The sequence below is a fragment of the Corylus avellana genome, chromosome 11 (genome assembly GCF_965113065.1).
Source record: "Corylus avellana chromosome 11, dhCorAvel1.hap1.2, whole genome shotgun sequence".
Taxonomy (NCBI): Eukaryota; Viridiplantae; Streptophyta; class Magnoliopsida; order Fagales; family Betulaceae; genus Corylus; species Corylus avellana.
Window position 1 is genome coordinate 18,279,325 of NC_142500.1, and position 12,673 is coordinate 18,291,997.

Here is a 12,673-nt window from a genome sequence, read left to right on the forward strand (position 1 = left end):
GACTTGGTCATCCTTCTTCTTCAATAGTTCGTTATATTCTTAGTCAACATCATCTACCAGTTTCCAGATCCTTGAATAATAAGGAGTTTTGTGAGTCATGTCAACTTGGCAAAAGCAAACAACTCCCCTTTTCTCTATCTTCAAGGGTTTCATCTGCTCCACTTCAACTGATTCACAGTGACGTTTGGAGTTCTCCTATTCTTTCTTTAGAAGGCTTTAAGTATTATGTTATTTTCATAGATGATTTTTCTAGGTACTCTTGGTTGTATCCTTTACAATCTAAAGCTGATGTATTTATTTCATTTATGAAATTTAAAACATTAGTGGAAAATTTATTTTCATCTCGCATTAAGTAATTCCAATCTGATGGTGGTGGTGAATTTATTTCCAATCAATTTAAAAATTATCTAGAAGCAAATGGCATTACTCATCGCATAAGTTGTCCTTACACAGCTCAACAAAATGGGCTTGCTGAAAGAAAACATCGTCATGTTGTAGAAATGGGTCTTTCTATGTTAGCTCAATCTGGTTTGCCTAAAGTGTTTTGGGTTGAGTCTTTTCTTACGGCCATTTTTTTGATTAATAGGCTTCCCACTGCTGTGCTTAAGGATTGTTCTCCTTTTTAAGTTTTATTTAATCAAGAACCTGACTACTCTATTCTTAGGACTTTTGGTTGTGCTTGTTATCCCTTATTAAGGCCTTATAATTCTCATAAACTCATGTTTCGCAGTAAAAAATGCATTTTCCTAGGCTATGGTTCCAACTACAAGGGTTATCGTTGTCTTGATCCACTTACTAACAAAGTTTTAATTACAAGACATGTTGTGTTTAATGAGATGAGTTTTCCAGCCAAGGTCGAGGTTCCTTCATCCCTTCCTGCTCCAGCACGCCCGTCAGGTATTCCTTCTACATCTCACTTTTCAAATAATTACATTACACCTTCTGCCATGCCTATTATTACTAATGTCCTATGTCCAACTATGGCCTTACCTAATGCATTAGAACCCATATCTGCTCACCCATCTACCACTCCTACACCTCACGAAACAGCCCCTGCTTTTTCTAGTCCATCTTTGACTTGTCCTAATCCCATACAGCCCATGTCTACCACTAGTACATCACATGGGTCTGCACACACTGCTGCACCTACTCTTTCAGCAGCCCCATGTGCTCCTTTGGCCTCATCAGACAACCTTGAATCAATTTGTGACACATCCATATCACTCCCTGCAGTACACGGACCTGCACACACTGCTGCACCTACTTTTTCTACAGACCCATGTGCGCCCTTGGCCTCACTAGACAGCCTTGAATCAGTCCGTGACACCTCCATATCACTCCCTGCATCACACGGATCTCCATCTCTTGCCAATGACCAAAATCTCTCATTACCCATCAGTCCATCCCCCTCCCATCCAATGCTCACTCGAACAAAGACAGGAAACCTTAAGCCGAAATCTTTTCCAGACTACACAGCTCTCTACTCCACCAAACACCCACTCAAAGCCTTCTCAAGTGTTCTACAATATGCTGAACCTAGCTGTTACACACAAGCAGTGTCATCACCTGAATGGAGAGCTGCTATGGGTTGTGAGTTTGATGCTCTCCTTGCTAATGGCACATGGTCTTTATGCCCACGTCCTTTACATAAGAACATTGTTCGCAATAAATGGGTTTACAAGATCAAACGTAAACAAGATGGCTCCATTGAGAGGTTCAAGGCAAGGCTAGTTGCTAAGGGTTTTGATCAGAGGAGTGGGGTTGATTTTACAGAGACGTTCAGCCCTGTCATTAAGCAATCTACGATCCGTGTGGTTTTAACTTTGGCTGTTCATTTTGATTGGTGCATTCGCCAATTAGATGTTTCCAATGCTTTCCTTCATGGTCATCTAGCGGAAGATGTTTTTATGGAACAACCTCGGGGTTTTGTAGATGCTTCTCATCCTGATTTTGTTTGTCATCTGCATAAGGCTATCTATGGCCTTAAACAAGCACCCCGGGCCTGGTTTACTCGGCTCTCTCAAGCACTGTTTGACATTGGGTTTCACTCCTCTGCTGTGGATACATCTCTTTTCATCTATTACACTACCAATGCCACTTTATATGTTTTAGTATATGTGGATGATATTTTAATTACAGGAACAAGCAAAGTTGAAATCTTTTCTGTCATCAACCAGCTGCAACGTGTGTTTGCAATGAAGGACCTAGGTGACCTTGGCTTCTTCCTAGGTATGCAAGCAATCCGTGATTCCACTGGGTTACATTTACGGCAATCCAAATACATCATTGACTTATTGCACAAGTCAAAAATGGTAGGTGCCAAGCCATATGCAGCTCCTACAGTGTCTGGCTCTAAACTCTCAGCAACAGATGGCGATCCTCTCTCTGAAGCTGACAGTGCCATCTATCGCCAAGTCCTTGGTACCTTACAATATTGCACCATGACTAGGCCAGATCTCTCATACCCGGTAAATCAATTATGTCAATTTATGCACTCACCCACCACGGTTCATTGGGTGGCAGCTAAGCGAGTTTTACGCTACCTTAAGGGAAGTATAGACCATGGCTTGTTTTTTCGCAAGGGCTCGCTTTGCTTAGAAGCATTTTGTGACTCAGATTGGGCTGGTGATCCGGATAGTCGTCGCTCTACTACAGGATTTGGTATTTTTCTTGGCCCTTGTCTAGTGTCTTGGTGTGCCAAGAAGCAATCAGTGGTTGCTCGTTCAAGCACTGAGGCTGAGTATCGGGCAATGGCAGTTGCCACTGCTGAGATCTATTGGCTTCGAATGTTGCTCAAAGATCTTCGCATTTTACTACCATCTCCTCCTACATTGTGGTGTGACAACATTGGTGCCCTTGCTCTTGCGTCTAACCCGGTCTATCATGGTCGTACTAAGCACATTGAGGTTGACTATCACTTCACTCGTGAGAAAGTCGTTAACAAGGATATCCTTGTTAAATATCTCTCCACACATGATCAACTAGCGGATGTTTTTACAAAAGGCCTTACATCAGCCCGTTTTTGCATGTTGCGTGACAAACTTACGGTGATTAAACCTCCCCTTAGCTTGAGGGGGGCTGTTAGAGATAAAGACGATATTAGAGAAGACCACTTCAAAGATAAGCCACAAGAGGAATCAAGATCAAGAAGGAGATAATGTTTTTCTTCTATATTATCTCCTCATATATTTATCTCTTTATTTATCTTATATCCTAAGAGATAACATTGTACTCTAAGCAGGACTCTAGTATCATATTCAAATTCTCTTGTAAAGATTATATAGAATTCAAACTGTACATTACTCTATATAATAAACGTGATATTGTGCTGTTTAGGTATTCAAGCCTAAAGCACTTTCAATATATTTCAAAATGGTCTTATTTATTTTTTATTTTTGAAGTAATTTATTTATTTTGTTTCTTTCTCAAAAAAAAAAAAAAAACTCATTTCCCTCCTAAAACAAAAACAACCCACGACGCTTCTTCTTCCTCTACCTTCTTCTTCCTCATGTCAAAGTGAGAAAAAAAAAAAAAAATCTTATTTTTTTGCAAGCTCTTATGGAAAAAGCTGAATACATTTGGAGATCATTCCGTAGAAAAGAAAAGAAAAGAAAAAAAAAGAAAAAAGAAAAAAAAGAATTACACAATCCTCTTCTTGGAAAGAGTATTACATACGTACGTTTGGAGAGCATTCTCAATAACGCCCAACCTTTCATGCAGAAGAAATTATGAAGAAAAAAAAAAAAAAAAAAATCTGAAAACGAGTATTACACCATCATCTTCTTGAAAAAGCTATACGTAAATTTGTTCATTGCTTTTGAATGTCTCATCACATCATAAAGAGAGAAGAAAATGAAGGATAAGATCCTCTCCCATTTCACTTGGATTGTCAAGATTATCATTCTTAATGACTAGAAAATTTTTTATTTTTAAAATAAAAATTGAAGAAACTTATTTACACTATCAAATTGTTATGGCTTTTGCAATGTATCTTCTAAACTATTAAAATTTGCAATACGGGTGTTTGAAATTTCAGCTTCTTTCAATCACCCCCTTTGTTAGGATTTAACAAGAAGGAGCGAAAATGACCAAAATACGTAAGGGAGGAATGAAACAACCGAACAAGGGAAAAAATTAATAATTTATCAAAATAATAATTTTAAAAAAGAAAGAAAAGAAAGAACACACAAAAGAAGGATTGGAAAGGATCCTTTTTCGTCTTTGAAAGGTTTTTCTCTTTTCGTTTTAGGAAAATTACGCATACCCTCGTCAAACAATCATTTCATTGTTAATGCACCTCTTTCGGGTTTCTCAAAACTATTGATTAAGTTAATATCCCTCCCTAATTATCAAAAATGACCAAACCACGATGTTTGTTAAGATTATTATTATTATTATTATTTTTTATTTTCTGCATTCTCTTTTTTGTATAGATCTTGGCAGTTTATATTTGCGAATTCATGAGTGTATAGTCGATTTTTTTTTTTTTTTTTCTTCTCTTCTTGTTTGGAGCTCCATCAAATAAATAGTTACTTTTTACAAGAAATAAATATATATTTGAATTGATCAAGATCGACTCAAGACTATCCTAATTAACCCAGAAAGTGATGGATTAAATATTATTAATAAATTAAATTATCAACAAAATTGATAATTATTTATCATAACAAAAGTGTTAAGAGGACCTTTGACAATTTTCCTTGCCTGCTGTATCAATCTACAGGCGAAATAATATTCTTATCTAATTTATTTACTATATATATATGAATAATATCAGAGTTTGAAACAAAGGAAACCCCTGAGACAATAAACATTTGGTCTCATTAATCCCTTTCAGAACTTGCAAAGACAAGCATTAGGGGACCCTTTGCCGGGTGCTTGACATAGTCCACCACATGGCGAACCAACGGAGAGGCAATGCTGATTGCAGTCAGGGAACTCTGAGCATAGCCCCTGGTACAGCAGGGACCCACATTGAGGGATTTCTGCACCAGCATTCCCTGCACCAAAAAAAAATTATAATATGTTAAAATATTTGACTAAATAATTGTTTGGAGTAATTGGTGGTTTAACGTTAATTAACATGAGATACGAGTTTGAACTCTGATTCTGTTAATTCACTCCCGTTTAATTAAAATATTCTAATAAAGTTTGAGCCCATACATAAATAAAGGAATTCTATACCTGAGTTTAGAAGAACAATAGCAATGCAGAAAATCAATGTAAAGGAGCATTTGATGACTGGAGAAGACTTTGAGGAGGCCATTGTACGTACGAGGATTTGTGCTTTTTTGATAGGTGATGGAACCAAATGCTTCAACCATGCCCTATTTATATATATATTAAACTGCATGTGCTGTTTTGTTTTGTTTTGGTTTTTCTTCTAAAATTAACTTCCATTTTTTGTGTTACTACTTTTAGGAGTTTTCTAAAATCTGCAATTTCTTGTTTTCGTTCTTAATTAGAATTCTAGTCGCAATTGCAACATAGTTTCCTATTTTTGATGAAAATATCAACTAAAAACTGTTGGATAAGATTTTTCAAGGTAAACACAGGTTTATTTATCTGTTTTTAGATCTTAAAATAGAAATTGAACAAGAGAATTGAAGACCCATTTTTTCTTGCAATTATGTTATCGTTTATATATATATATATATATATATATATATATATATATATATTAAAAAAAATAGTGAATTTCGGTTTGTTTATGATAGGAGTAGAGATTTATGGCTGCCTCAAGCGTCAGACATTTGCAATTTTTTTTTTTTAATTAAAGAAGATAAACACCAATTTTCTTTTTTAATTGAGATATTAGCACCAAATTTGAGACATTAGCATCAAATTTAAGATGATTGAATCCATTTTGGGTGATAACATCCCTAAAGGTTTAACTTTTTACCCCTAGATTTTAGTTTTGAATTCAAAAACAAGTTTTGAGACATTAGAAACTAAATATTAATTCATAAAAATTTAACTAACAAAAAAATACGAAATGGGGGAAGAGAGAGATTTCTACGAATTTTTTTTTTTTTTTAATAAAGTCACGTCAGACTTCGGCAGACACTTGTCTAACTCTTGGCAGCCAAATAGCAAGACTCTTATAATAGATACTGAATAAGTCTAATACGGACAGGACCCAAGACTAGGTTGATTTAAAAATACCATTTCTCTTAAGGCCTAAGATAGCCAAAAATAAGGTCAACTCCAACTAAAGCCCAAGAAGGGCCCAAAGAAACCCGATATGAGGCTTTGCTATTACAAGAGCCCAAGCCCATAGAAGCCAGACGAAAAAAGGTGGGATTTCTCTACCACCGGGGGTAAGCCTTTCAAGAGAGGAATATCTCTCTCCCCATCTCTCTATCTTAGACATTAGCTTGGACGTCGGAGTGCCTTCGATCTCATGACATGAGGTCTACTGACGACGCCCCACCTAGCTTCTTAGTTTTGCACGTGAGAATCAGCCCAATCCGTTGGATCTAACAGTTTTATAAGTGACATGATCTACATTTTTTTTAAAATATATATATATATAAACAAAAACAGAGGTACAACAGAAAAATCTATATCCAAACAATGGTACATGTTAGATTGATCAGAGACAATGTAAATGGGCATAAGTAATGCTCATTAATTATAACAGAATTGGCCGAATCTCATCGTCATGTATATATTTAATATTTTTATTATATATAATATATATAATATAGAGGACTTGATGAAAGTAGAAATGAATATGTTTATGTTTGTGTTTCTTGTTTGAGATATCTACTCTAAGGCTTTTTAACAGCTGGGTTTTCATTGATTTTCATATTTGTATTACTTTGAGTTAGGAGTTTGATCATTCTGATGATTTTCGTATAACTATGTTTTTTGTTTTTTGTTTTGTTTTGTTTTTTTTTTTTTTTTTGTGATAGCATTTGGGTGTTTTTAGGTACCCTTTACATTTTTTTAACATGAACTCATTTTGGAGCAAGCCCAATGTGATATATCGCAACCTATATGCTTCTTAAATAATGCATATTTTGATGCCAAAAAAGCACATAAAAGGCCAAAAAGGGCAAAATTAGCCCAAAATTGAAAATTGGACCAAAAGGGAAAGGCACAAAAAAAAAAAGAAAAAAGGGGAACCTGAAAAGGAAAAAAAGAAAGTGAAAAAAAAAAAAATTAAAGTGAAAAAAAAAAGAGCCTAATTCTCAAATTCGGTCCAAAAAAAAAAACCCAAATAAAGCCAAAAAAAGCGGTTAATAAAAAAAAGGGTTAGCTGGATGCGGTTAACCGCTAACCGCAACCGCATGATCACCCCGATTAAACAAATCCAAAAGTTTATGTTATCGAGGCAAATGAATTTAACATGTTGAAAACTAAAATTAATCATCTCGGTGTAGTTGCTTGGTGAATGGTGGGTTGGTCGAGCTGGACTGATCTTTAGCTCATCAACTTCCTCTTTTTTATTTTTTTTTACATTCTCTCACCTCTCACCACACACACATCTATATATATATATATATATATTTGAAACACATTCTCTTACCATTGATAATGTAATTCGTGCCATTTTTCATTGCTGTACTTTTGCGATTGTTGTTACTGCTGGAGTTGCAATATTTGGCATCCTTAATTAGCTTGTTGAAGCTGAATATTATAACCATTGATTACACTCACATACGTACGTGTGAACAATTTGCCATGAAATCTCTGGTATTTGTTTATGAAAAAAAAAAAAAAAAAAAAAAGAGAGGGAAGAAGAAGAAATCCAAAACCAAAAACTGACGAATTAATCAAATCTTAATCATAAAAACTAAAGATATCAGATATTACAGCAGGAATACAAAACAGAATACGTACTCAAAAGATCAAAAACTCTAATACAGAAGATTTTGGTAATAATTTATTTTAGAGTAGAGTAGTGAAGGATTATGCATGCGAAGCAATTGAGTGTAACGGCAGCATGCGGCTTGGCCCAAGTTATGTCCTTTATACGTATCCGTACATTTGCCGTCTTAAAAATATTTCTTCCCAATGCAATATCTCTTGCAGTCATTTCTAAATGGGTCCATGCAGACTTGTTCTGATCCATTTACTACTGCCTCTGCCAATACACCAATAATATTTACAAATATACCATTAGAAAAAGAAAAAGAAAAAGAAAAAGAAGTAATATGCTCTTCTCTATGATAAAAAAAAAAAAAAAAAAAAAAAAAAAAAAGGGAAACTTTACAAAATTTCACACTACTTCTATAAGTTTTGGCACTACTCTTTCAAAGTTTAAAAACTCTCAATTATGTACGAGTATCGAACTTTCAATTTCTGTCAATTGCACCATTTCGTTAGGATTTTTTGTTAAATCTTGTTAAATTTTTCAAAATACCCCTATTTTTTAAAAAAATAAAAATATTGCAAAAGAAGTTGCAAAAATATTCCAAATATGTTTTTTTTTTTTCTAAAAAAAAAAATTATAAAATAATAAATGGCTGAATCTTGACAATTTTTATTTTATTTTTTAAAATTAAAAGTATGATTATTTTGAAAATTTTGACAATATTTAACGAAAAATCTTAAGGGAATTGAATGGGGAATTGAAAGAAATTGAAAGGTCGATACCCTTAATTGAAAGTTTTTGAACTTTGAAAAGGTAATTTCAAAACACGTGAAACTTTAAGGTTTTTTTTTTTTTTTTTTTTTTTTTTTTTTTTTAAGTTTTCCCTAAATAAAAATGCGACTAGTTCATCAAGGGATTTTAGTATTTTACCTGAATTTAGAACAACTAAAGCAATGCAGAAAACCTCTGCAAATGAGAATTTGATGATGGGAGAAGACTTTGGGGAAGCCATTTTTCGAGGAATATATATTTGTGATTTTCTCCTCCTCTTTTAATGAAATGAAAACTAAAAATAGTTGTTATTTTTACAATGTCAACAGAGATTTGTCTGTTTTTGAATCTTAAAATAGCGTGGTATTAGGTTATTAAAAAAAAAAAAAATTGAACAAGACAAGACTCGAATTTTCTTTCCATCTAGCTATTTGTTGTTGCAATTAGGATATCACTTATAATTAATAATCTTTTAACAAAAATATACTGAATTTCGGTGATGTGATCTACTTTTTTTTTTTTTTGCTGACCAAAACAATATATTAATAAACAAAAACAGATTTACAACGGAAAAATTCAAATGCAATGTATCTAAAAAGTGGTAAATGTTAAATTCATTAATACCTATGTATTAATGATTTTCTTGCAACATCTCTATCTCCAAAAAAAAAAAAAAAAAAACCCTAGCTGCCGGAGAACCATTCTAGGAGGAGAGACCTCCCACATAATGATTATTTGTCTCTGATGGTAGAAAGCAGTAAAGCGGATTGCGTTTGGGAATGCACTTGTAGCGCGGATGAAAAAGCCTGAAAATCACTAAATTGATTGGAACGGTGACATTTAAAGAGTTAAACAAAGCATAGATCAAATTCGGATAGAAGAAATTTCTCATTGTATCTAGGCATGATATTGTTTTGTTATTGCAACATACTCATTTTTGATGAAATGAATAAAGAAGAAGCATATATATATATATATTACTCTTTAGATTTTGATCAATAGTATTTTAAAAACCAAATCAACTATGATATATAGTATTACTCTTTGTAATATCTTTACTTGCGTATTAATAGAAAGAGAATAACTTCAATCAGATCATGGTGTAAACTGGGTGTTTTGCACCCTCGTATAGGAAGCATACACTTAATCTTGAAACACTAAAAAATAATATAACCATTCACACCAAATAATTTTCCTTCTTTTAACAGAATACATCATAGACAAAATACCCATTGACAAAACCACTGGAACCACGGTCTTGATTGGTTTTGAAAATTCTGGTGTCAAGGACTCGGAGGTGGTTGGGGGATTCGGTGGTGCAAGGTGGACGTTGAGTTAAAATAAATAGAAAAGCTTATGAAATTGATTTAAATTAAAGATACCGTGTTTTCATTCCTATTGTATTTGATGTTTTTACTTAATGTATCAAATTTTTATTCAAGGTTGTAAAATGAAGTTTTACACTACAACCAGATAGAAGGGTATCTCTAATAGAAATTACAAGCAACTAAGCAAGTATTCAAGTGGTATGTTCGGAAAGTTTCTGGTTTAGGTATAGTCATGGGCCTCCTGCTATGAGCTTTCTCGTTCGTGGATGGGCCATCTCCTACAAAAGAGCCAAAAACGAGGCAAATAGCGTGTCGAAAATGGGCAGACGAGAGATAGCTCAAATTTAAGTTAGTTCTTGCCCTGGAATTGATGACCAGAGTTCAGAACAACTAAATCAACGCAGAAAATCACTTCAAAGGAACATTTGATGATAGGAGAAGACTTGGGGAGGCCATTGTACGAGGATTTGTGCCTTTTCTCTCTTAGCTTTCTTGTTCTTTGTTGATGGAGGATGGAGCCAAATGCTTCAAGCATGCCTATTTATATGAAACACCTAAAAGTAGTAAAAACAAAAATGAAAGTTAATTTTAGAGAAAATACACAACATGAAGTTTAATATAAATAGACATGCTTAAAGTATTTGGTTCCATCCTCCATCAACAAAGAACAAGAAAGCTAAGAGAGAAAAAGCACAAATCATCGTACGTACAATGGCTTCCCTAAATTCTTCTCCCGTCATCAAATGCTCCTTTGCACTGTTTTTTTTTTTTTTGCATTGCTTTAGTTGTTTTGAACGCCACATCTTGCTGACATGTCATATTTGGTCCTACCAGAACCATAGCTAGGTATGCGAGATCTTCTTACCTCCTTTCTGAATAAGAAAACTAGCTCTAAATTAATTAAAGAAACATTCAACTCCAAGGCAAGAATTGACTTAGGCATCAAACCTATTCCTGTCGGCTCATTCCTAACACGCTCTTTGCCTCATTCTTGTCTCTTTTGAACGAGGTGGCCCATCAACAAACTAGAAAGCACATAGCAGGACCCACTATACGAAACTGTCCGAACACACCACTTGTACACTTGCTTGTAATTTCTATTAATACAAAAATAAGGATATTACCAAGATTAAAGCTATATGTCAAAGTTGATTTGGCTTTTAAAATTACTGGTGATCAAAATTGTATATAGTCCCTTAGGCACATTTACATTATCCCTCTATCAATTTAACATGTTCCACTATTTTGATATGTTGAATATCGATTTCTCTGTTGTACATACATTTTTTTTTTTTTTTTTTTTTTATAAATATATTGTTTTGGTTAAAAAAAAAAAAAAAAAAAGAAAAAAAAAAAAGGAGAGAAATGATAGAATTCATTCTAAGTTTAACCATTTTTTAATCATCTCTATATATAATGAATGGATGAATCCACCACTGAATTTGTTTGGGTCGACATGAGTTCACAAATCTAATGGTTGATATATTGAATTTATATGATGAAATATTGAAGTGAATTTAACTCTCTTTTATTTAAGGAATCAAGCCTGAAAGGTTACCCATCTGACATCTGGACGCTTTGCCATGATATAGCTATTGTGACTCTGGTATTTGTTTATGAAAAAAAGAAAAAGAAAAAAAAAGAAAAAAAGAAGAGAACAAGAAATCCAAAGCCAAAAACTAACGAATTAATCAAATCTTATTCAATTCATAAAAACTAAAGATCAAATATTACAGCAGGAATACAAAACAAAAGATCAAAAACTCAAATACAGAAGGATTTTGGTAATAATCTTTAATTGTTTGCAAAAAGATTCCCACTAATTTATTTTAGAGTGAAGGATTACAACTCAAAGCCATGCAGGCATGCGAAGCAATTAATTGTAACAGCAGCATATGTCTTCGTCGAACTTACGTCCATTATACGTATCCTTACATTTGCTGCTTGTAAAATATTTCTGCCCAATGCAAAATTTCTTGCAGTCTATACGACTACATGGGCCAACGCAGATTTCTGTTCCATTTACTACTGCCTCTGCCAATACACCAATAATATTTACAAATATACCATTAGAAAAATAAAAAGAAAGATGAAATGCTTTTCTCAATGATAAAAAAAGAAAAGAAAAAGGGAAACTTTACAAATATGGGTATTTTATAATTTTTCCCAATGTTTAACGGAAAATCTTGAAGGAATATGGCAATTGAAAGAAATTGAAAATTCGATACCTTTAATGGAGCGTTTTTGAATTTTGAGAGGCTAATTTCAAAACACATGAAAATTCAAGGTTTTTTTTTTTTTTTTTTTTTTTTTTTTATAAAAAAAAAACGTTTTCCCTTAATAAAAATGCCACTAATTCATCAAGCTAGGGATTTTACGCACCTGAGTTTAGAACAACTAAAGCAACGCAGAAAACCACTGCAAATGAGAATTTGATGACGGGAGAAGACTTTGGGAAAACCATTTTACCAGGAATATATATTTGTGATTTTCTCTTTTTCTTTCTTTCTTCTTCTTCTTCTTCTTCTTTGTGGATGGATGATGGAACCAAATGCTTCAAGCATGCCTATTTATATTAAACTTCATGTGTGATGTGTCGTTTTTTTTTCTAAAATTAGCTTCCATTTTTAGTCAATCTAATCGCAATTTTCGACATAGTTTTCTATTTTGGATAGAACTGAAAACTAAAAATAGTTATTAACTTATTATTTTTCAAAGTCAGCAAACATCTCTTTTTTTTTTTTTTTTAACA